At 41.1% G+C, this 22,568-nt stretch overlaps 1 long non-coding RNA gene across 1 annotated transcript; it reads left to right on the plus strand.

The window, feature by feature from the left end:
• The first annotated feature begins 304 nt into the window (after positions 1-304).
• Positions 305-14,378, plus strand: LOC120977436. The gene is made up of 3 exons (XR_005773895.1): positions 305-417; positions 14,012-14,015; positions 14,367-14,378. It is a non-coding gene; the product is annotated as an uncharacterized LOC120977436 (long non-coding RNA).
• Positions 14,379-22,568: the final 8,190 nt, after the last annotated feature.

Raw genomic sequence — 22,568 nt, forward strand, 5'->3', positions numbered from 1 at the left:
CCCATTCAATCTTGCCAATTTATGTAAAAAGCAAGTAAGGTCCAGGGTTGTCTCTTAAAACCGCCACTGTCACTCACACAAGCATCGTATCCATGTATAACGTCATGTCTGTATTTAGTTTCTTGTGCAAATTGTATTTCCGTTTTTCTCAATTTTGATGTCATACATTCATAAGAGTGAAGACTATGCGCAGAGACCTGGAAGGGAGACTAGGAAGATGGGAGTGGTGGTCCTGAGAGTGGTAGTAGTACTCACAGTTCACGGTGGCACTCTCTCCCTCTGCCGCTCCCTGAGGCCCTGCAAAGACTGCAGTATGCACCCTTTCTTCCCTCAGGGCACACCCTGGTATTGGGGATCTTGCCTGGTGGTATTTGGGATGCCCTTGATGTTGGATGTTTATCAGGGTGCAAGGCAGGAGTGTGGGTGCAGCAGCCAATGTATAGTGGAGTGAAGAATCAGGCCAGCTTCTATTGATAATTAAGTCTCTTTACAGAATAGAAGTTGTAGTACATCCAACAATAACCAGGCACAGTTCCAAGACATACAACACAGTCCAATCCTCCCTCAATGACAGCTTATGGACAGCAGCAATAATGGAGGTTGCAGTACTCCTTTCTGTCTTTCTAAAATCTTTCAGCACAACCATAGGCAGGCACTTGATTCTGCAGTTACCTGGCTGAGGGGTACAGATATAAGATACCAATGGCCAAAAGTCTCAAAGTGTGGAAGGCTGCATTGGCAATGTTCCCACTTGTGGAAGCAAAGTCTCTTGGCCATAAATATGCCCAATACCTTGCTGACTGACTCCAATACATGGCCTTGTAGATTCTAGACCTTCTACATGTCTTTTCTCTCTGTCAGGAGTACTCTGGTGTAGCAGATGTTCTTTAGTCTCAGAGATGGTGCTTCTCTGGGATTTGAAGTCTTGTCTGCAGAGCTTTCTCACACACGTCTATCCTCTTTCTCTATGTAGACTAGACTCTTTTGGGAGCAGACCCAGGGCCCATCTCCCCAGCAACTCAACTTGTTAACGGTTAAACCGGTGTTAGGTACACAAATCACAACATTTAATTTAAACGCTATGTATACCTTTGGGGGCAATTTTTTTAAACTTATTTTATTATTAAAAATATGGAGTCCTTTTCTCTGTACATGGCTGAGATGCTCTAGTAGCAGGATTTGTTTTTACTCCCTGCTCCATCAGACCAGGAGCTGACGGACTCCTTACAGCTGCTCTCTGACATTATAAACACTCATTATTGCTCAGTTCTTACCTTACTGATAAGAATGTGGCTTAAGTAAGTGTTTATGACCTCTCAGTAGTTTAGAGATAAGGGTTATTAGATGACAGACACAAAGTGAAAAAAGTACCAGTCACACAGCTAGAAAAACAGTTAACCCTTTGTGACAGAACGGCTCAATATTTTTAATAAAGGCCAGTGGAAAATATGATTTTTTAGCCAAAAATGAGTAAAATGCAATCATTAAAAAAAAATGCGTCTGAAGGTGTACATCGCCTTTAACAATATAACATGACACCAGTTAATCCTTTGCAGTGACCCTGTTGTGAGTTACTGCTTAGGGCACTCACAGATCCCATATTGATGTGCTTTATTGCATAATGGCAGACATACAGTACAGCATGCGCAGGACAAATGCAATCTTGCAACGACTGATTTGCAACATCCCGAGCTTCCCCAGACCTGAAGAAACATGGGATTGTGCAAAATGGCCATTTTCCTAAGTCCGCTGTACAATTTCGACAGGATTTGCTGAAAATATATTGTACAAGAAGGTCTCCTAAATGTCCTCCAAAGGCAGATATGAGAAACAAGGTCTGGGCGCAATAGATTTCAGCTTGTTAAAAGACAATTTCCGAATTGTGCGGCATCAACTTTTTTTTTATATGATTGCATTAAACTCATTTTGGGATAAAATCATTTTTTCATTTGGTATTTATTAAGACGTTTCAACTGTTTTTGAGATACAGGGGTCTACAGTCTGTTTGTACAATATCACTGTTGAGTCCTGTCAGCTGAAGGCTCATTTCAAAGCTTATCTCTGATCTCCTGACCTCATAAACACTCATTTAAGCCATATTCGTATCAGTTTAGCTATAACGAGTGTTTATGAGGTCAGGGAATCAGAGATAAGGCTTTGCATGAGCCATGAACCGACGGGACTGAGAAGTGATACTCTACAAACTAATTTTAAACCCCTGTATTTCAAAAACAGCAGAAAAATTTTAATAAAGACCAGCTGAAAAAAAATTTTTTTTTAGAGAAAATTACTAATGAAATCATTAAAAAATTGCCCCGAAGGTGTCCATAGCCTTTAAGGGGAAGGCTAGGAAAAAAAGCTGTGGCAACTTGGGCAGGATGATGGCTCAGTGGTTAGCACTGGTACCTGCAGTGCTGGGGTACTAAGTTCGAAACTGACCAAGAACAACATCTGAATGGAATTTGTATGTCCTCTCCGTGTTTGCTTGGGTTTTCTCCGGGTTCTCCAGTTTCCTCCCACACTCCAAAGACATACTGATAGGGAATTTAGATTGTGAGCCCCATTGGGGACAGCTTGTTGCTAATGTCTATAAAGCGCTGCGGAATATAGTACCGCTATGTAAGTGCATAAAATACAATTTTTAAAAAATGTGTATAGTGAGCTTTAGGTAATGCTGGCCTACCAATGGCATGCAGATCCAGTAAGAACCACACCTGTTTGCATTCTAATAGCATCAAAGTGTTGTTACTTTACTACTTTGAATACCAGTACATTCTTAAAAATAAAAAAATAAAAAATCCCTTAAAGTATGAGGATCATGGGGTGCCTGCCTCTGGGTCTCCCAAAAATCATTAGTAATTTGCAGAGGAACCTGGCAGTGATTGTTCAATTTCCTTAAAGCAGCCCCGCAGGTGACAAGAAGTATTACATGGTGCCAATATAATTTGTGAACGTGCTGGGTCCTCCAGCACAAGAGAAGCTGTTTGTAACTGCCGTCTACTTCAGCAAACTGATGGAGGTTACAAATAGAGGACACTGCTTAAATGACCTAAGGGTATTTAAAAATATGTCTCCTAAACCAGACAACCCCTTTAATATGCCTAGAATTACACAATAAAATATAACTCACAATGTTTCTTGATCCTGTACCTTTTCTAGGTTAAGTGGATCGACCATTTAAGGCCTCCTTCCCATTTTCATTTTCCACTGGCGTGCTGCCCGCGCTTTCCACGGACAGCACACGTGCCCATTGATTTTAATGTCAGCATCTTTTTTTACTGACCATGGGTCATTGAAAAAGTCATGCAGACATGCACTACTTTGGCCTGTGATGAAGACCGAACAAGCCCATTTATAGTCTATTCGTCCATGAAGAAAAAAAGGACACAACACGTCCATGTTGCATCTGTGTTTGGTCCATTTTTCCCTGACCACTAATAGGAGACGCTCTGTAAAATAACTTTTAGCTGAGCTGTGTCCGAAGAATTCGGCTGCCACATGGACCAAAGACGGACATCTTCACGGATGAAACACATACTGATTTTGTGACGGACATCAAAAGGACACGGAAATGTGAACGAGGCCGTAGCATACATAGTAAACATTTCTGTAATGATAAAATGTCATATTTGTATTATTTTTCTTATTTTCATAATTTTTTTTAATCATTCATAAATGAACAACCTCTCGGAGTCCAGTGATTTCATAATTAATATGCTGCTGGTTTCCACTCGGTAGACAAAAATATAAAAGTTTTTTTCCGTCTGGCAAAATTCTTTAAAAATAAAGGTCAAAATAGTACAAAAAAAACCTCTCACCGATCCCCCCCACTGACCGAGGCCAGTCACTGCTGTGGCCACTGATTGACTGTGTGGTCGATTCCTGTGTGTTGCGAGGGTCCTGGAAGTAGACACCAGCGGGGATCTGTGAAGCATTGGGAAAGGAGTGATGGGGATCAGTGAGGTAACACTTCTTTTTTATGCCATTCTGACCTTCAAATTAACTGTTTATCATGAAGTATGACCTTGTCTTTTCGCATTCATATCATCACTCGTCTTTGAAGAGCTTTTTTGAGGGCCTCTTTTACCTCTTTGTTCCTCAAACAATATATCATGGGGTTCATAACTGGGGTCACCACGCAGTAGAATATTGACACCACCTTGTCAAGTGTGAATCTGACGTGGGAGTTCGGCCGTATGTACATAAAGATTATTGTGCCGTTAAAGATTAATACGACGGTGAGGTGGGACGCGCAGGTATTGAAAGCTTTATTCTGCCCTTCGACAGACGGAATCTTAAGAACAGACTGAATGATGAAGGCATAAGAGATTAAAATAAGAAAGAAGCAACCGAGGGTCAAACTCCAGGAGATCACGGAAAACGTGAACTCTCCGTTGGATGTGTCTTCACACGATAGCTTCAAAAGTGGAGAATAGTCACAAAAGAAATGGTCGATATAGTTCGGGAGGCAGAAGCTAAGAGTGGAGATCCATACTGCAGGGCAAGCAGCGGTTAAGAAGCCTACAACCCACGGTCCACATGCCAGCCCTACTGCCATCTTCTTAGTCATCAATGTACTGTAGTGCAGTGGTCGACAAATGGCTACATACCGGTCATATCCCATAACTACCAGGAAGGAATTCTCAGCGGCACCAAAAGCAAAGAAAAAATAAAACTGAACGAGACAAGAAGATGAGTAAATCTCTTTGTTTCTGGTCAAGAGCGCATCAAGCATCTTAGGTACGGTCACCGTGGTGTACAGGACTTCCGCCAAGGAGAAATTGGCCAAGAGGAGATACATTGGTTTATGAAGATGACGTTCCAGAAGCACAAGGGTGATGATAAGAAAATGGGCCCCCAATGTTAACATGTACATACTCAAGAAAAGGGAAAAGAGGAAAATTTCCATATTGCGTATGGTCTCAAAGCCCATAATAAAAAAGATGGTGGTTTTAGTTTTATTTAAACTGTCCATCAATATTGTATTCCCTGAAACAAAGGAACGAAGGTTAATAACACGTGGACGTTCTATGGCACGAAGATAGCTGAGATATGAAAAAAGATGGATTGTTGTAAAATCCCAACCAGATGAAGTATAAAATCCGCTGTTCAGACACTGTTCAGCCTACGGTATTAGCAGATGCCCCAGAAGCCGATAATGGAGGGTCTTCTTTCTCAGGGACCCTATTATCGTGTGCTTAAAAAAATTTCAATTTTTTTTCTCCAGTGTCAGAGGGTCTTAATCTGTTGGTGATGTTCAACTCTGAAGGCCTGTGTTGGACATGGTTCATGACTACAGCAAAGCAGACGACTCCCTCCCTCTTCCTCCCAATGAGCATTTGAAAAGGACTGGTTAATGGCCTTTATAGGCTATGTGAACTCTTAAATGTTGTTATTATTATTATTGCATTGTGCTTATTCTGGGCCAAAACATTTTTTGGTTCTAATTGTTCTTTATTAAAAAAATTCTAACCATTGTTTGTTTCCTGGAGCCAGCATCTTTCCACATACATTTGATTCAATTTGATGGAACTGCACAGGTTATTGGGGTTGCAGATAATGGATCTGCTAACTCATCTCAACATACAACATAAAAGTGGAGGGACACTTTAAAGAGGCTCTGTCAACAGGATCAACCCTATTAAACCAGACATACTGGCAGGTAGGGCTCATCATGTTAATTAAAACTATACCCCTTTTATTTCTCTGTATGATAAACGGCTTCAGAGATATCAACTTGTTTATTCATATGCAAATGAGCAATTATATCACTAAGAGGCAAGGCCGAATCCTCTGAGCACTGCTATGTAACGCCTCCTGTACTCTGCACACTCCCCCCTCCCCTTGATTGACAGGGCTAGATAGCAGACTGAGGGCAGTGCTGTGTCCTAGCAAGTAACTATCATATCACTATGTACTATAGCTTTACCACACTGAGATCTGCTCAGAAAGCTAATCTACATATTACTGCTGTATTCACAGGCACAATATATGATTGTAAAGACACCAATAATGTGTGTCAGCTTATAAGTATAGAAAAAAACATAGATCTCTGTGTGGTAATGCTATAGGCTAGAGCAACTGGTTTTGCATGTAGAGATCCCTGGTTTGAATCTTGGGAGAGACTTTGAAGTTTTTTTTTTTCTTCAGATATTTTTTTTCTTTCACATTTATCCCATAAGAAAAGTTCTTATCATACGGAGAATATTTTTTTTTTAAAGAAGGTATCAAATATTACTGGTTTCTTTATAATCATATACAGTACAGACCAAAAGTTTGGACACACCTTCTCATTCAAAGAGTTTTCTTTATTTTCATGACTATGAAGGCATCAAAACTATGAATTAACACATGTGGAATTATATACATAACAAACAAGTGTGAAACAACTGAAAATATTTAATATTCTAGGTTCTTCAAAGTAGCCACCTTTTGCTTTGATTACTGCTTTGCACACTCTTGGCATTCTCTTGATGAGCTTCAAGAGGTAGTCCCCTGAAATGGTTTTGACTTCACAGGTGTGCCCTGTAAGGTTTAATAAGTGGGATTTTTTGCCTTATAAATGGGGTTGGGACCATCAGTTGCGTTGAGGAGAAGTCAGGTGGATACACAGCTGATAGTCCTACTGAATAGACTGTTAGAATTTGTATTATGGCAAGAAAATCAAAAGGTGGCTACTTTGAAGAACCTAGAATATGACATATTTCCAGTTGTTTCACACTTGTTTGTTATGTATATAATTCCACATGTGTTAATTCATAGTTTTGATGCCTTCATAGTCATGAAAATAAAGAAAACTCTTTGAATGAGAAGGTGTGTCCAAACTTTTGGTCTGTACTGTATATTGTGTCTGTGAATAAATAGGTAATAGGTTTTAGCAAAAATAAAACTAAACACACTATTCTCAATATAGTAAGGCCTTATAATTATATATTATAGTATAGCCTTTCAATATGGTTTTAAAGAAAAAAAAAATAGAAAATATATCTCTCTCCTGGGATTTGAACCAGGGATGTCTACATACAGGGTAGACCACTATACCGGTAAGATGTAACATTACCACATAAAGATGCTATAAGCTAACACACATTACTGGTGTCTTTCTTATTATATACAGTCATGGCCGTAAATGTTGGCAGCCCTGGAATGTTTCAAGAAAATGAAGTATTTCTCACAGAAACGTATTGCAGTAACATGTTTTGCTATACACATGTTTATTCCCTTTGTGTGTATTGGAACAAAACCAAAAAAGGGAAGGAAAAAAGCAAATTGGACATAATGTCAGACCATACTCCAAAAATGGCCTGGACAAAATTATTGGCACCCTTAACTTAATATTTGGTTGCACACCCTTTGGAAAAAATAACTGAAATCAGTCACTTCCTATAACCATCAATAAGCCTCTGACACCTCTCACCCGGAATTTTGGACCACTCTTCCTTAGCAAACTGCTCCAGGTCTCTCTTATTGGAAGGACGCCTTTTCCCAACAGCAATTTTAAGTTCTTTCCACAGGTGTTCAATGGTATTTAGATCTGGACTCATTGCTGGCCACTTCAGAACTCTCCAGTGCTTTGTTGCCATCCATTTCTGGGTGCTTTTTAACGTATGTTTGGGGTCATTGTCCTGCTGGAAGACCCAAGATCTCGGACGAAAACCCAGCTTTCTGACACTGGGCTCTACAGTGCGACCCAAAATCCGTTGGTAATCCTCAGATTTCATGATGCCTTGCACACATTCAAGGCAACCAGTGGCAGAGGCAGCAAAACAAAGCCAAAACATCAATGAACCTCCACCATATTTCACTGTAGGTACTGTGTTCTTTTCTTTGTAGGCCTCATTCCGTTTTCGGTAAACAGTAGAATGATATGCTTTACCAAAAAGCTCTATCTTGGTCTCATCTGTCCACAAGACGTTTTCCCAGAATGATTTTGGCTTACTCAAGTTCATTTTTGCAAAATGTAGTCTTGCTTTTTTATGTCTCTGTGTCAGCAGTGGGGTCCTCCTGGGTCTCCTGCCATAGCGTTTCATTTCATTTAAATGTCGACAGATAGTTCGCGCTGATACTGATGCTCCCCGAGCCTGCAGGTTGAATATCTTTGGAACTTGTTTAGGGCTGCTTATCCACCATCCAGACTATCCTGCGTTGACACCTTTCATCAATTTTTCTCTTCCGTCCACGCCCAGGGAGATTAGCTTACAGTGCCATGGGTTGCAAACTTCTTGATAATGTTGCGCACTGTGGACAAAGGCAAATCTAGATCTCTGGAGATGGACTTGTAACCTTGAGATTGCTGATATTTTTCCACAATTTTGGTTCTCAAGTCCTCAGACAGTTCTCTTCTCCTCTCTGTTGTCCATGCTTAGTGTGGCACACACAGACACACAATGCAAGGACTAAGTGAACTTCTCTCCTTTTTATCTGCTTTCATGTGTGATTTTTATATTGCCCACACCTGTTACTTGCCCCGGGTGAGTTTAAAGGAGCATCACATGCTTGAAACAATCTTATTTATCCACAATTTTGAAAGGGTGCCCAAAATTTTGTCCAGCCCATTTTTGGAGCTTGGTGTGACATATGTCCAATTTGCTTTTGTTCCTCCCTTTTTTGGTTTTGTTCCAATACACACAAAGGGAATAAACATGTGTATAGCGAAACATGTGTTACTGCAATACTTTTCTGTGAGAAATACTTCATTTTCTTGAAAAATTTCAGGGGTGCCAATGACTGTATTGTGCTTGTGAATAAAGCAGTAATATGTAGATTAGCTTTCTGAGCAGATCTCCGTGTGGTGAAGCTATAGTACATAGTGATATGATATGTAGATGCTAGGACACAGTTCTGCCCTCATCAACATGATCAACCCTACCAGGCAGTATGGTGTAATCCTAGTGACAGAGCTGCTTTAAATAAATAGGTAGGAATGGATACGACACTGATATTATTATAGTGCCATTAAGTAAAATAAATATGTGGATGAACAATATTTCCAAATCAAATAACTTTTCCTGTTTACACAATGATTTTGAAAAACATGCTTAATATATCAGCGTGGAATCTACGTGTCTTTTTTTCAGCACAAAAAACTAATGTTTCGTGCAGTTTTTTTAAAAGTTTTTAAAGCAGGTCGGGTCCAAAAACATTCGGAAAATACAGAAAAAAACGTATGGACTTACATGGAGCTGTTTTTTGATGCTTCCCATTCATTTCAATGGGAGATTCAGCGCTGTTTCTGCCCCCACTACACTGTGCACGGAGCTGTGGTGTTCCGGCTTCATACACTAGTACTCTCAGCTAAACACTGACTGGTAGGGGTCCTGAGTGTCAGACCCCACCAATCCTGAACTGGTGGTCTATCCTTTGGATAGGTCATCAATATACAAGTCCCAGAAACCCTTTTAACATCAGACAGTACATGTATAATGGAACGTTCTGCAACTTTCTAATATGCCTCATGTACCAATTCCTCAGTATATTCAGATTTCAGCTTGCTGCCAGTAAATATGCTTGTTTATTTCTAAAAGGCTTAAAAACTGCACAAATCTAATACTTTACCAGCTGAGTTTTTTTTTTACAATTGCATCCAATGCAATATGCACGGTGATGCGCTATTTATATTGGAGGACCACAAGGTTCCAGTATAGGAAGCTCTAGAAATGATACAACAGAGGGCAGGGTGGAGAACGCTGCATTCATTGGCATATCAGTATATGAAGTCTTCAGATCACACCCGCATGCGATGCACAGGCGAGGAATCATCTGCACATAAATGATGCCATCAATCTGAAGGTCAAGCTGATGACCAGGACGTAGATAAAATGAACAGTCGGAAAATAAATACAGACCTGGAGCAAAACCGGGATCAGATTTCTCCAGCACCCAATAAACAGGCATTTATAGCAGTAGATTAGCAGCTCTGTCTGTAGGAATAACCCCTGAGGGCCACCCTGCCTGTCCCCTGCCGAAATCACACAATATCACTAAAACCTCTGTTTCCCCCGAGACCCTTAAGAGAACAACCAATTTTATCTTACAGGCAAATGTTTAACCAGTTCACTGGGCCATTTTCGTCCCATCATTTACATATTTTTAGTCCATGCTCCTACAAAACCTGTAAGTTTTTTTTGGTTATAATTGGTTATAATTTTTGCATTTTTTTTTTTTATTGGTGATACACGGGGCTTTATTTTGGTGCCATATTTATGTTTTTATAGTCAAGAAAATGTAAAAAAATAAAATTTAAAAAAAGGCACAAAGTGCAACTGAAATACTTTTATAAAGGAGTTGTCTGAGATTTAGATGATATTTATGGTCTATCCTTAACCCCTTCACTACCGAGCCACTTTGCACCTTAAATCCCTTGCCGATTTTTGCTAATCCGACATGTGGTAATAACTTTAAAACGCTTTTACTTATCCAGGCCATTCTGACATTGTTTTCTCGTCACATATTGTACTTCTCGACAGTGGTAAAATTTTGTCAAAATATTTCATTTTTATTTATTAAAAAAATACCTAATTTACCAAAAATTTGAAACATTTAGCAAATTAAAATTTTTTAATTTTTCTACTTTTATATTAGATAGTAATAACTCCAAAAATAGTTATTACTTTATATTCCCCATATGTCTAATTCATGTTTAGATCATTTTGTGAATGCCATTTTATTTTTTAGGGACGTTAGAAGGCTTAGAAGTTTAGAAGCAAATCTTTAAATTTTTCAGAAAATTTCCAAAACCCACCATTTGAGGACCAATTCAGGTCTGAAGTCACTTTGTGAGGCTTACATAATAGAAACCACCTAACAATGCCCCCCATCTTAGAAACTACACCCCTCAAGGTATTCAAAAGTGATTTTACAAACGTTGTTAACCCTTTAGGTGTTCCACAAGAATTAATGAAAAATGGAGATGAAATTAAAAAAATGTCACTTTTTTGGCAGATTTTCAATTTTAATCATTTTTTCCGCTAACAAAGCAAGGGTTAACAGCCAAACAAAACTCAATATGTATTTCCCCGATTCTGTAGTTTACAAAAACACCCCATATGTGGTCGTAAACTGTTGTACGCTCACACGGCAGGGCGCAGAAGGAAAGGAATGCCATACGGTTTTTGGAAGGCAGATTTTGCTGGACTGGTTTTTTGAAACCATGTCAAATTTGAAGCCCCCCTGATGCACCCATAGAGTAGAAACTCCAAAAAAGTGACCCTATTTTAGAAACTAAACCCCTCAAGGTATTCAAAACTGATTTTACAAATGTTGTTAACCCTTTAGGTGTTCCACAAGAATTAATGGAAAATGGAGATGAAATTTCAGAATTTCACTTTTTTGGCAGATTTTCCATTTTAATCAATTTTTGTTTGTTTCAGTTATACATAATAAAGCATTTTTGAAAAAAAATAAAAAGATTTTTTTAGTGTCTCCATATTCTGAAAGCCATAGTTTATTTTTATTTTTTGGGCGACTGTCTTATGTAGGGGCTCATTTTTTTCAATATGAGATGACTGTTTTATTGGTACTATTTTAGGGTGCATATGACTTTTTGATCGCTTATTGTTGCACTTTTAGTGATGTAAGTTGACCAAAAATATTTTTTAGCACCATTTTTATTTAATTTTTTTGACTGTGTTTACCTGAGGGGTTAGGTCATGTGATATTTTTATAGAGCCAGTCGATACAGACGCAGCGATACCTAATATGTTTACTTTTGATTTTTTCCCTATTTTTTACAATATTTTTTTAACTTTATTTTGGGAAAAGGACGCTTTTTTTTTTACTTGAATCCTTTAATTTTTTTGGGAAAACTTTATTTTTTTTAACGTCTTTTTTCACTTTATTTTTTGTCCCACTCTGAGACAATGCATTACAAAACTTCTGTATTGTGATGCATTGGCTGTAAGTGTATTACAGATTGTAATACACTTACAGCCTGCTTCCTGTAAGATCAATGGGGCTGGATCTCACAGGTTCTCCCGGAAGGCAGCCATGATGCCTAAGGAAGGCATCTGGCTGCCTTCCCTGCTATCGGGTTCCCGCCACAGCAGCAGGACACCGGCAAACCGTGAGGATACCGCACGTGTCGTGGTCAGCACTGACTGTGCCCGTGCAAGGGTTAATGCACCGGCATCGTAGTTTGCACCGATGCCGGGACACACTGCAGGGGTCCAGCTATCTGTGACTGCCGGACCCCTGCCGCTGATCGGGCAGGCGCAGGAGCTGATCAGAGCGCTGTACCTGTACGGCGCTGGGATTTGTGTCCCACATTTCTGTGCCGTACATGTACGGCGCTAGTATCCTACGGATTAAGAGAAGTCAACAATATCAGATATTGGGGACCCCTGCCGATCTGATATTGTTGACCTATCAACTCCTGGTGACTGTAAATATATATATTTTCCCCATACCAAAATGACCGTAGTGAAAAGGGAACACAAGTTTAAAAGGGTTTTCCAAGATTCTGATGGCCTGTCCTTTAGAATAGGTCATTAGTATCAGATCAACGGAAGTCCAACACCCGGGACCTCTGACGATCAGCTGTTTGACGAGAGAGTGGCTCCGGAGAGTGCCACGTCCATTGGATAGTGGCCATGCTTGGTATTGCAGCTCAGGCCTGAGCTGTGCCTAGGTCACATGACCAATGAATGTGACGTCACTGGCCTAGGAAGAGGCCCGCGGTAGTCACTGGAGCCCCACAGCCTCTTTGAACAGCTGATCATCAGAGGTCCTGGGTGTCGGACTGCCGTCGATCTCATGACCTATCCTGAGGACAGGTCATCAATATCAGAATCTTGGAAAACCTCGGCAGAGATCAACACGCTCAGGTGGGAGAATCTGTCCACTGGACAACTATTAGTTGTGCATTCCTCAAATCTGGCCTTTATGGAAGAGTGGCAAAAAGAAAGCCATTTTTGAAAGCAAGCCATAATAAGTCCCATTTGCAGTTTGCCACAAGCTAAGTAGGGGGACACAGCAAACATATGGAAGAAAGTGCTCTGGTCAGGTGAGAGTAAAGTTTAACTTTAATGCAAAACGCTATGTGTGGAGAAAAACTAACCCTGCACATCACCCTGAACACACCACCCCCGCCGTGAAACATGGTGTTGGCAGCATCATGCCATGGGGATGCTTTTCTTCTGCAGGGACAGGGAAGCTGGTCAGAGTTGATGGGAAAATGGATGGAGCCAAATACTGGGGGAAAACCTGGTAGAGGCTGCAAAAGACTTGAGACTGGGGCGGAGGATCACCTTCCAGCAGGACAACGACCCTAAACATCCAGCCAGAGCTACAATGGAATGGTTTAGATCAAATCATATTCATGTGTTAGAACGGCCCAGTCACAGTCCAGACCTAAATCCCATTGAGAATCTCAGGAAAAACGTAAAAATTGCCGTTCACCAACGCTCTCCACCCAATCTCATTGAGCTGAGCTATTTTGCAAAGAAGAATGGACAAAAGTTTCAGCTGGTAGAGACATACCCCAAAAGACTTGCAGCTGTAATTACAGTGAAAGGTGGTCTTACAAATTATTGACTCAGGAGGGCTGAATACAAATGCATGCCATACTTTCCAGATTTTTTTTGGTTAAAATTTTTGAAAACCATGTATGATTTTCTTCTCACTTCACACATACAGTACTTGCTACTTTGTGTTGGTCTATCACATAAAAGCCCAATAAAATAAATTTAAGTTTGTGGGTGTAACCGTGATTTTTTTTTCAAAAGTTCAAGGGGTATGAATACTTTTTCAAAGTACTGTATAGGAGAAATACAGCCTGATTGTGGTCTGCTAATACCCAGCAGCCCCTGTGGCTACCCACCACCTGGTAATCACATTAACAATGGGACTGGAGCATTAGGCAGTATGTTCGTTCTCTAAAAAGTATACATGGCGCTGCTTGATTCCCCACAGGTCCAACACTTCCCTAGTCTCTGGCCAGTCTCGCTTTCTCGCCCCTCTCCACACAGGAAATGTGATTGCCCAGCCAATCATTGGCAGTGATTGGCTGCAGAAGGAGCGTACATCCATGGCATGTTATCGCTCCAGGGACAGTTACCAGATGGTCGGGGACCTCCAGCGCATTACCACAGGAGCGGCGGGGAAGGTGACTAATCAGTGTTGTTTTTATTTTGGAACATATCCTTTACCAACTGTAATTTCTTCAACTCTTAGGTCCCTTTCACACGGGCGAGAATTCCGCGAAGGTGCAATGCGTGAGGTAAACGCATTGCACCCGCACTGAATCCGGACCCATTCACTTCAATGGGGCTGTTCACATGAGCGGTGATTTTCACGCATCACTTGTGCGTTGCGTGAAAATCGCAGCATGTTCTCTATTGTGCGTTTTTCACGCAACGCAGGCCCCATAGAAGTGAATGGGGCTGCATGAAAATAGCAAGCATCCGCAAGCAAGTGCGATGCGATGCGATTTTAACGCATGGTTGCAGGAGGGTGCAGGGCTGCGGGGGCCACACTCTCACTGAAACAGCCCTGCACTGTCCTCAACTACTGATGGTCACTGATCTGTGAGTTCCCACTGTCAGCATTTTTTCCTCTGTGTGTGCCCCCTGTGTGTTCTCCCTGTGCCCCCTGTGTGTTCTCCCTGTGCCCCCTGTGCATGCACCCCGTGTGTTGTCCCTGTGCATGCACCCAGTGTGTTCTCCCTGTGCATGCACCCCATGTGTTCTCCCTGTGCATGCACCCCGTGTGTTCTACCTGTGCATGCACCCTGTGTGTTCTCCCTGTGCATGCACCCTGTGTGTTCTCCCTGTGCATGCACCCCGTGTGTTCTCCCTGTGCATGCACCCTGTGTGTTCTCCCTGTGCATGCACCCCGTGTGTTCTCCCTGTGCCTGCTGTATACGCTCCCTGTGTGTTTTCCGTGTGCTCTCTGTGCCCGTTGTGTGCGTTCCCTGTGTGTTCTGCATGTGCTCCGTGTGTTCTCCCCGTGCCCGCTGTGTGCGCTCCCTGTGCCCCCTGTGTGTGCTCCCTGTGCCCTCTGTGTGCGCTCTCTGTGCCCCCTGTGTGCGCTCCTTGTGCCCTCTGTGTGCGCTCCCTGTGCCCTCTGTGTGCGCTCCCTGTGCCCCCTGTGTGCGCCCTCTGTGTGTGCTCCCTGTGCCCTCTGTGTGCGCTCTCTGTGCCCCCTGTGTGCGCTCCTTGTGCCCCCTGTGTGCGCTCCCTGTGCCCTCTGTGTGCGCTCCCTGTGCCCCCTGTGTGCGCCCTCTGTATGCGCTCCCTGTGCCCCCTGTGTGCGCTCCCTGTGCCCTCTGTGTGCACTCCCTGTGTGTTCTGCCTCTGCCTGCTGATTAGATTAAGAATCTGAGGTCCAAATTAGCAGTGTCTTTTTTTCAGTACTGGGGGTAGCAGACCAGGGCTGCTGATAAAAGGAATCTATAAAGCCACACATTGTGGCAGTATCACAGTCAGATGCTCCATAACAGTGTGTCATCCACAGATCCCCCCCATAACAGTGTCATCCGACCATGGATTCTCCATAACAGTGTCATCCGACCATGGATCCTCCATAACAGTGTGTCATCCACAGGTCCCCCATAACAGTGCGTCATCCACAGATCCCCCTATAACAGTGTGTCATCCACAGGTCCCCCATAACAGTGCGTCATCCACAGGTCCCCCATAACAGTGTGTCATCCACAGGTCCCCCATAACAGTGTCATCCACAAATCTCCAATAACACTGTGTCATCCACAGATCCCCCCCATAACAGTGTCATCCGACCATGGACCCTCCATAACAGTCTCATCCACAGATCCCCCCATAACAGTGCATCATCCACAGATCCCACATAACAGTGTGTCATCCACAGATCCCCCATAACAGTGTGTCCTCCACAGATCCCCCATAACAGTGTGTCATCCACAGATCCCCCATAACAGTGTGCATGCGCAGCATTATCTCCATTCACTGCTATGGAATTGCCAGTGATCAGCTATTATCGGAACACTCATAGTATAATGGAGGATGACCATGCATGCACATTGTGCTCTCCCTTCACTTCAGGGGCCCGGATGGGACAACAGCTTGTGGTTTTATAAACGGCACCATGGAAAATAAGAAGTGCCCTGGCCATTCTTGATACGGGATCCATGTCCAGAATTCCCTTTGAAAATGGGCAGGAATGAAAATCCACGCCAAAACTGCATCAAAATGTATCAGAAAAAATACATCCAAAAAAAAAACCTGATGTGGATTCTGCATTGGGTTTTTTTAAGCACAGAAAATACTCTGTGTGAACATACCCAAATAGGCTGCAGGATCAGCAGCTTACAGTGGAAAGGCTAAAGAGAGATAAGGTGGCATTCTACAATCAGCTGCTGTGGTTGCAACCGCTGTCCGTGCCTACAAAGACTTCTGGCTCAATATTTCAGGATTTGGGGGCCCATTTTAAATTTTTCTCAGGGCCACACTAAAGCTGGCCCTGGCTGGGCCGTCATGGTGGTATAGTGCAGGGTATGACAGTGTTCAGTGGCTCCAAATGTGAAGACCCAATAAAACTTGGCATTGCGACCTGAAAGTGAAATCTCCTGTTCTAGGTCCATAGGGCATCAAGCATTTTTGGCAGAATCACTGTGTGTTTTTTTGCAGAACACATACATTGTCTTGTGAAGACTCTTATCTATAGCTACAAGTCCTATAATAAGTAAATGAGCTCCGATAGTGATGACATAATAATGAACTGGCAGAACAAAAAAAAAAAAAAAAGTTCAGGTCTTCCGAACCGTGTCAAACCCCACAATCATAGGACACAAACCACCCATAGGATCCCTTAGACTATAATGAGATCCGTCGGGTTTCAGTTATGGATTCTGACATTCTGTAAGACACAATACAGCTGCATACAGGGGTGTTTTGTCCTTTTTTTTTCTAGAATCTACATAGAGGCTCCTACCGAACCTCCGCCAAGTGGTACCTTGGAAACGAGTTCCGTATCAAGTTTTTTTTTTACAGTAATAATAATTCATGAAGTTATTATGCAAAGTCTTGTGAGACTTTGCAAAGTAATAACTTCGGTTCATTGGAGCCAATACATTCTAATACTGTACGGAGCTCCTGCTCCGTACAGTATTACAACAAAGTTTTATGCAAAGTTTTATTCGCTCATCCCTAGTTATCAGTATAAAAATCTCCGAAAACCCCTTTAACTGTGAATTTCATGGTGACCTACTCCCTTTAACTTATTTGTAGCCTTTTTTTTTATATATTTAAATTTTATTGTTTTAGAAAACATACAATATACAATATCAGACCGTCCAACGGGTCATCACAATAATCATTCACATATTAACATTTTAACCCCACCACCCTCCCTCCCACCCAATTGAAAAGAGGGAGAGAGAGGGGAGAATTTCTCTCCCCCTCCCCCTCAAAGAATAAAGAGCAGGGAGAAGAGAGAGAAAAAGAGGACAGGGAAAGGAGAAAAAAAAAAAAAAAAAAAAAAACTCAAACACCTTGGCCCTGGTTTAACCATTTCTTCCAAATTTTATCAACTTTTTCGTGTCTACCCCTATATTTCTCAGTTGCCTGTTCCAATTTGATCAGATTACACACTGTTTCCTGCCACTGTCCTACTGTAGGAGGATCTTTATTTACCCATCTTCGGAGTATAAGCAGTCTAGCCTGGAACAGTACTTTACATAATACCGTTTGTACTTCTCTTTTTAATTTAAGATGTACCGTAGCCCCCAAGATACAAACAGCGGGGTCTTCCGGAACTTGGATACCCAAAGATGTAGATGTTATATCAACAATATCTTTCCAATACCTAAATAATTTAGGACATCTCCAAAAACTGTGCATAAGGTCAGGCCTCTCACCCATACATCTTGGACACTTATCTGTAGCTCTAACCCCCATTTTCTTTAACGCCCAAGGAGATCGATGTAACCTATGAACGATAAAAAACTGGGAGATTTTATGTGAGGCCCTTTCTGACACCTTAAAATAACTTCCAAGGGCATCAATCCACTTTTCTTCCGTGAAAGATAAAATCTCTTTTTCCCACTTTCCTCTAGCTGGTATTATAATCCGTTCTTTCTTCATCTCCATTAGAATTCTGTATCTTTTTCCCGTAATTCCATTTTTTTGCGCTCCGTTAGTAAATTTATATATTCTATTTGAGTGTTCTTTAACCGCCTCACGTCCGCCCATAGGATATAAACGTCCTATGGGTGGACGTCTATTTCTGACAGCACGTTTTAAAACGTCCTGTCAGAAATAGCAGCTGCACGCTAATCGTGCAGCTGCTGATCGGGTTGCCCGCTGTCAGTGACAGCAGGGCAACCCTAAGACAAGGCAGGGACAGTGCCCAGGTGTCCCTGCCTTCACGATCGCTGCAGACACAGCGCTCACCGAGCGCTGTGTCTGCAGAGAAGGAAGCGCTGTGCGCTTCCTGTTCCGGCCCGGCGGTCATGTGACCGCCGGGACCGGAGAGTGCAGGAGCTGTGTGAGGTCTCTCAGAGACCTCGATCAGCCCTGCTGTGAGGCTGTACAGCGCAGGATTGCTGCTGTACAGCCTCTATAGGGGTGCATTTGTCCTGTAACTGGGGCTACTATCTCAGCCCCAGTTACAGGAGAAATCAACTGTGAAAAAAAAAAGAAAAAGTGAAGCAAATGTCCCCCAGAGGTCTTGTATGACCTTATGGGGGACGGAAAGTGTAAAAAAAAATAAAAAAAATAAAGGGTTGAAAAAATAAAATAAAATAAAGTTTCACATGTAAAAAAAAAAAAAGTTCCCAAGTTAGGAATAAAAAAAAAAAAATTAAAATAGAAAAAATAAAGTAAAATAGACATATTTAGTATTGCCGCGTCCGTAAAAACCAGCTCTATAAAAATATCACATGACCTAACCCCTCAGATGAACACCGTAAAAAATAAATAAAAAAAACTGTGTCAAAACAAGCAATTTTTGTCACCTTGCATCACAAAAGGTGCAACACCAAGTGATCAAAAACGCGTATGTCCCACAAAATGGTACCAATAAAACCGTCACCTCATCCCGCAAAAAATGAGCCCCTACATAAGAAAATCTCTCAAAAAATAAAAAAACTATAGCTCTTAGAACATGGAGACACTAAAACATAATTTTTTTGGTTTCAAAAATGCTATTATTGTGTTAAAGTGAAACAAATAAAAAAAAGTATACATATTAGGTATTGCCGCGTCCGTAAAAACCAGCTCTATAAAAATATCACATGACCTAACCCCTCGGGTGAACACCGTAAAAAAAAAAAAAAAAAAACTGTGTCAAAACAAGCAATTTTTGTCACCTTGCATCACAAAAGGTGCAACACCAAGTGATCAAAAATGCGTATGTCCCACAAAATGGTACCAATAAAACCGTCACCTCATCCCGCAAAAAATGAGCCCCTACATAAGAAAATCTCTCAAAAAATAAAAAAACTATAGCTCTCAGAACATGGACACATTAAAACATAATTTTTTGGTTTCAAAAATGCTATTATTGTGTAAAACTTTAATAAATGAGAAAAAGTATACATATTAGGTATCGCCACGTCCGTAACAATCTGCTCTATAAAAATGTCACTTGACTGAACCCCTAAGGTGAACGCTGTAAAAATAAATAAATAGAAACTGTGCTAAAACAACCAATTTTTTGGTCACCTTGCCCCATAAAGTGTTATATTGAATGATCAAAAAATCATATGTACCCAAAAATAGTACTAATAAAACTGGCACCTTATCCCCTAGTTTCCAAAATGGGGTCACTTCTTGGGAGTTTCTACTGTAAGGGTGCATCAGGGGGCTTCAAATGGGACATGGCATCTAAAAACCATGTGGAGTTCCTTTCCTTCTGCGCCCTGCCGTGTGCCCATACAGCAGTTTACGACCACATGTGGGGTGTTTCTGTAAACCGCAGAATCTGGGTAATAAATATTGAGTTTTGTTTGGCTGTTAACCATCGATGTGTTAGAGAAAAAAATTGATTAAAATGGAAAATCTGCCAAAAAAGTGAAATTTAAAAATTTGATCTCCATTTTCCTTTAATTCTTGTGGAACGCCTAAAGGGTTAACAAAGTTTGTAAAATCGGTTTTGAATACCTTGAGGGGTGTAGTTTCTACAATGGGGTCATTTATGGGGGTATCCACTATGTAGGCCCCACAAAGTGACTTCAGACCTGAACTGGTCCTTATAAAGTGGGTTTTGGCAATTTTCTTAAAAATTTGAAGAATTGCTTCTAAACTTCTAAGCCTTCTAACGTCCTAAAAAAATAAAATGACATTTCCAAAATGATGCCAACATAAAGTAGACATATGGGGAATGTTAAATAATAAATATTTTATGAGGTATCACTTTCTGTTTTAAAAGCAGAGAAATTGAAATTTAGAAAATTGCGATTTTTTTAAATTTTTGGGTAAATTTGGGATTTTTTCATAAATAAAGGTGAAATATTTTGACTCAAATTTATGACTATCATGAAGTACAATGTGTCACGAGAAAACAATCTCTGAATGACTTGGATAAATAAAGGCGTTCCAAAGTTATTACCACATAAAGTGAGATATGTCCGTTTTGCAAAATTTGGCCTGGTCAGGAAGGGGGCAAAGGGCCCAGATGGGAAGTGGTTAATATATATATATATTTGGATTGCCTGATGATCTTACGGCATTTTTAAGTAGTAAATATTTGTAGCTTTCGTTTGGATGGATCCCAAACTCCTTTACTAAGGTAACTAAGTCCTTTAATTTATGTCCTTCAAATATTTGCGCCAGATCGTTTATCCCCCTTTTTTCCCAGTCTATATAGGGCCTACCCTTTGAATTTCCTTTAAATTCATGTTTTTCCAAATGGGTGTATACTGCAAATACCCTTTAATTTCCATTATTGTTTTAAGTTCAACCCATATACGTTCCATTAAATTCATTACCCTATTTCCTGTATTATTTTTCCCCAGTGTTCCTGATTCCAACACCTCTAAGTGATTCGTGTCCCCAATCCACCCCATCTTTAATAATTCCTCCCTCCCCGTCACTCCCTCTAAACTTCCTTTTATCTGACTATATTGTGATATTAAGTAATAGAAAAACCAATTGGGCACTGCTAATCCACCTTCTTTTACTGGGAGTTGAAGGACTTCTCGCCTTAGCCTTGGAGTCTCGCCTTTCCAGACAAATTCCCCAGTTAGGCTGTCCAGCAACCTAAAGGTTTTCTTGGACAAGCATATTGGGGCATTTTGTACCACATACAGTATTTTTGGGAGAAATTTTTTATTAAATTCACCCAGCCCTGAATTGACATTGGTAGTTTTTTCCAGATATGCATTTTGGTTCTAAGTTCTTTTATTAGAGGGACTACGTTTAATTTTTCATAATCTTGTATATTTCTCGAAATCTGAATACCTAGATATTTAAAACTCTCGTGTTGCCCAAGCCCATGCACCCTTGAAGCATTCTGTGATATCCCTTTCCCTAATAACATCATATGGGATTTCCCCCAATTTATCTTCAAACCTGAAAAAAAAAAAACTTATCTATTATATCTATTACAGTGTTAAACTCATCCCCAGTATTATGCAAAAACAATAAAATATCATCAGCATACATTATTAATTTCTCATTTCCGTCCCTGTATTGGAACCCCCTGCAGTCCCCACTATTTCTTATCATACAAGCCAAGGGTTCTATTGCAATAGCAAATAGTAACGGGGAGAGAGGGCATCCCTGCCTAGTGCCCCTATAAAGGGCAAAAGGCAGGGACAAGCTCCCTACCACCATACCCGAGATGTTGGCTTAGAATATATAAGTTGAATCCATGTTATAAATCCCTCCCCTATACCAACCCTTCTTAGAACTGCCCATAAATACTCCCATTCAATGCAATCGAAGGCTTTTTGCGCATCCAATGAGAGTATTGCTTTTTCATCAGCTTCTATATTATTAGCTTCAATATTAAGGTACAATCTTCTGATATTTAAAGCCTTATACGAAAGATGTACGTGAAGTAGGAAACATTAACCCCTTTCACTCACATACAAGTCATGCGTGCAGTGAGTGGTGTTCGTGACAATGCCTATAAAGTCAATGCTGATATTGAGTCTTCATTTTTAAAGGAGTTGTCTCATCTCAGCCATTGATGGCATATCACTAGGATATCCCACCGATGGCAGATGATGTGGGTCCCACCTCTGGGATCCCACTGCTATGGGACTGCTGAAAATAGAGCATGGTGCCGCTTTGGGGGCCCATTTCTGGAGATTGGAGCAGGTCCCAGAGATGGAACCCACACTTACATTGGTGGCATATCCTAGTGATGATATAACCCTTTAAAGAAGTATAAGGCATGACTGCTCCAAATATGTGGATTCTGGTGACTTTCGAAATTATCGAAATTCATCTTTGTCAAAACTTTTTGGTTCATGTTCCAAAGCGAAATGCCACAGAGAAAATTGAAGCTTGTCAAGGTCAAAGACAAAATGAAGGAGAACATGTTATGCCTACACATACAGCCCAGCTCTACCCAGTGATACAAATCAAGCACACGTATATACACCTCCTCCTCTCTGATCTGGAACGCGGAGAATTGAAATTATTTCA

Source organism: Bufo bufo, chromosome 8 (assembly GCF_905171765.1).
Source record: "Bufo bufo chromosome 8, aBufBuf1.1, whole genome shotgun sequence".
Classification (NCBI taxonomy): Eukaryota; Metazoa; Chordata; class Amphibia; order Anura; family Bufonidae; genus Bufo; species Bufo bufo.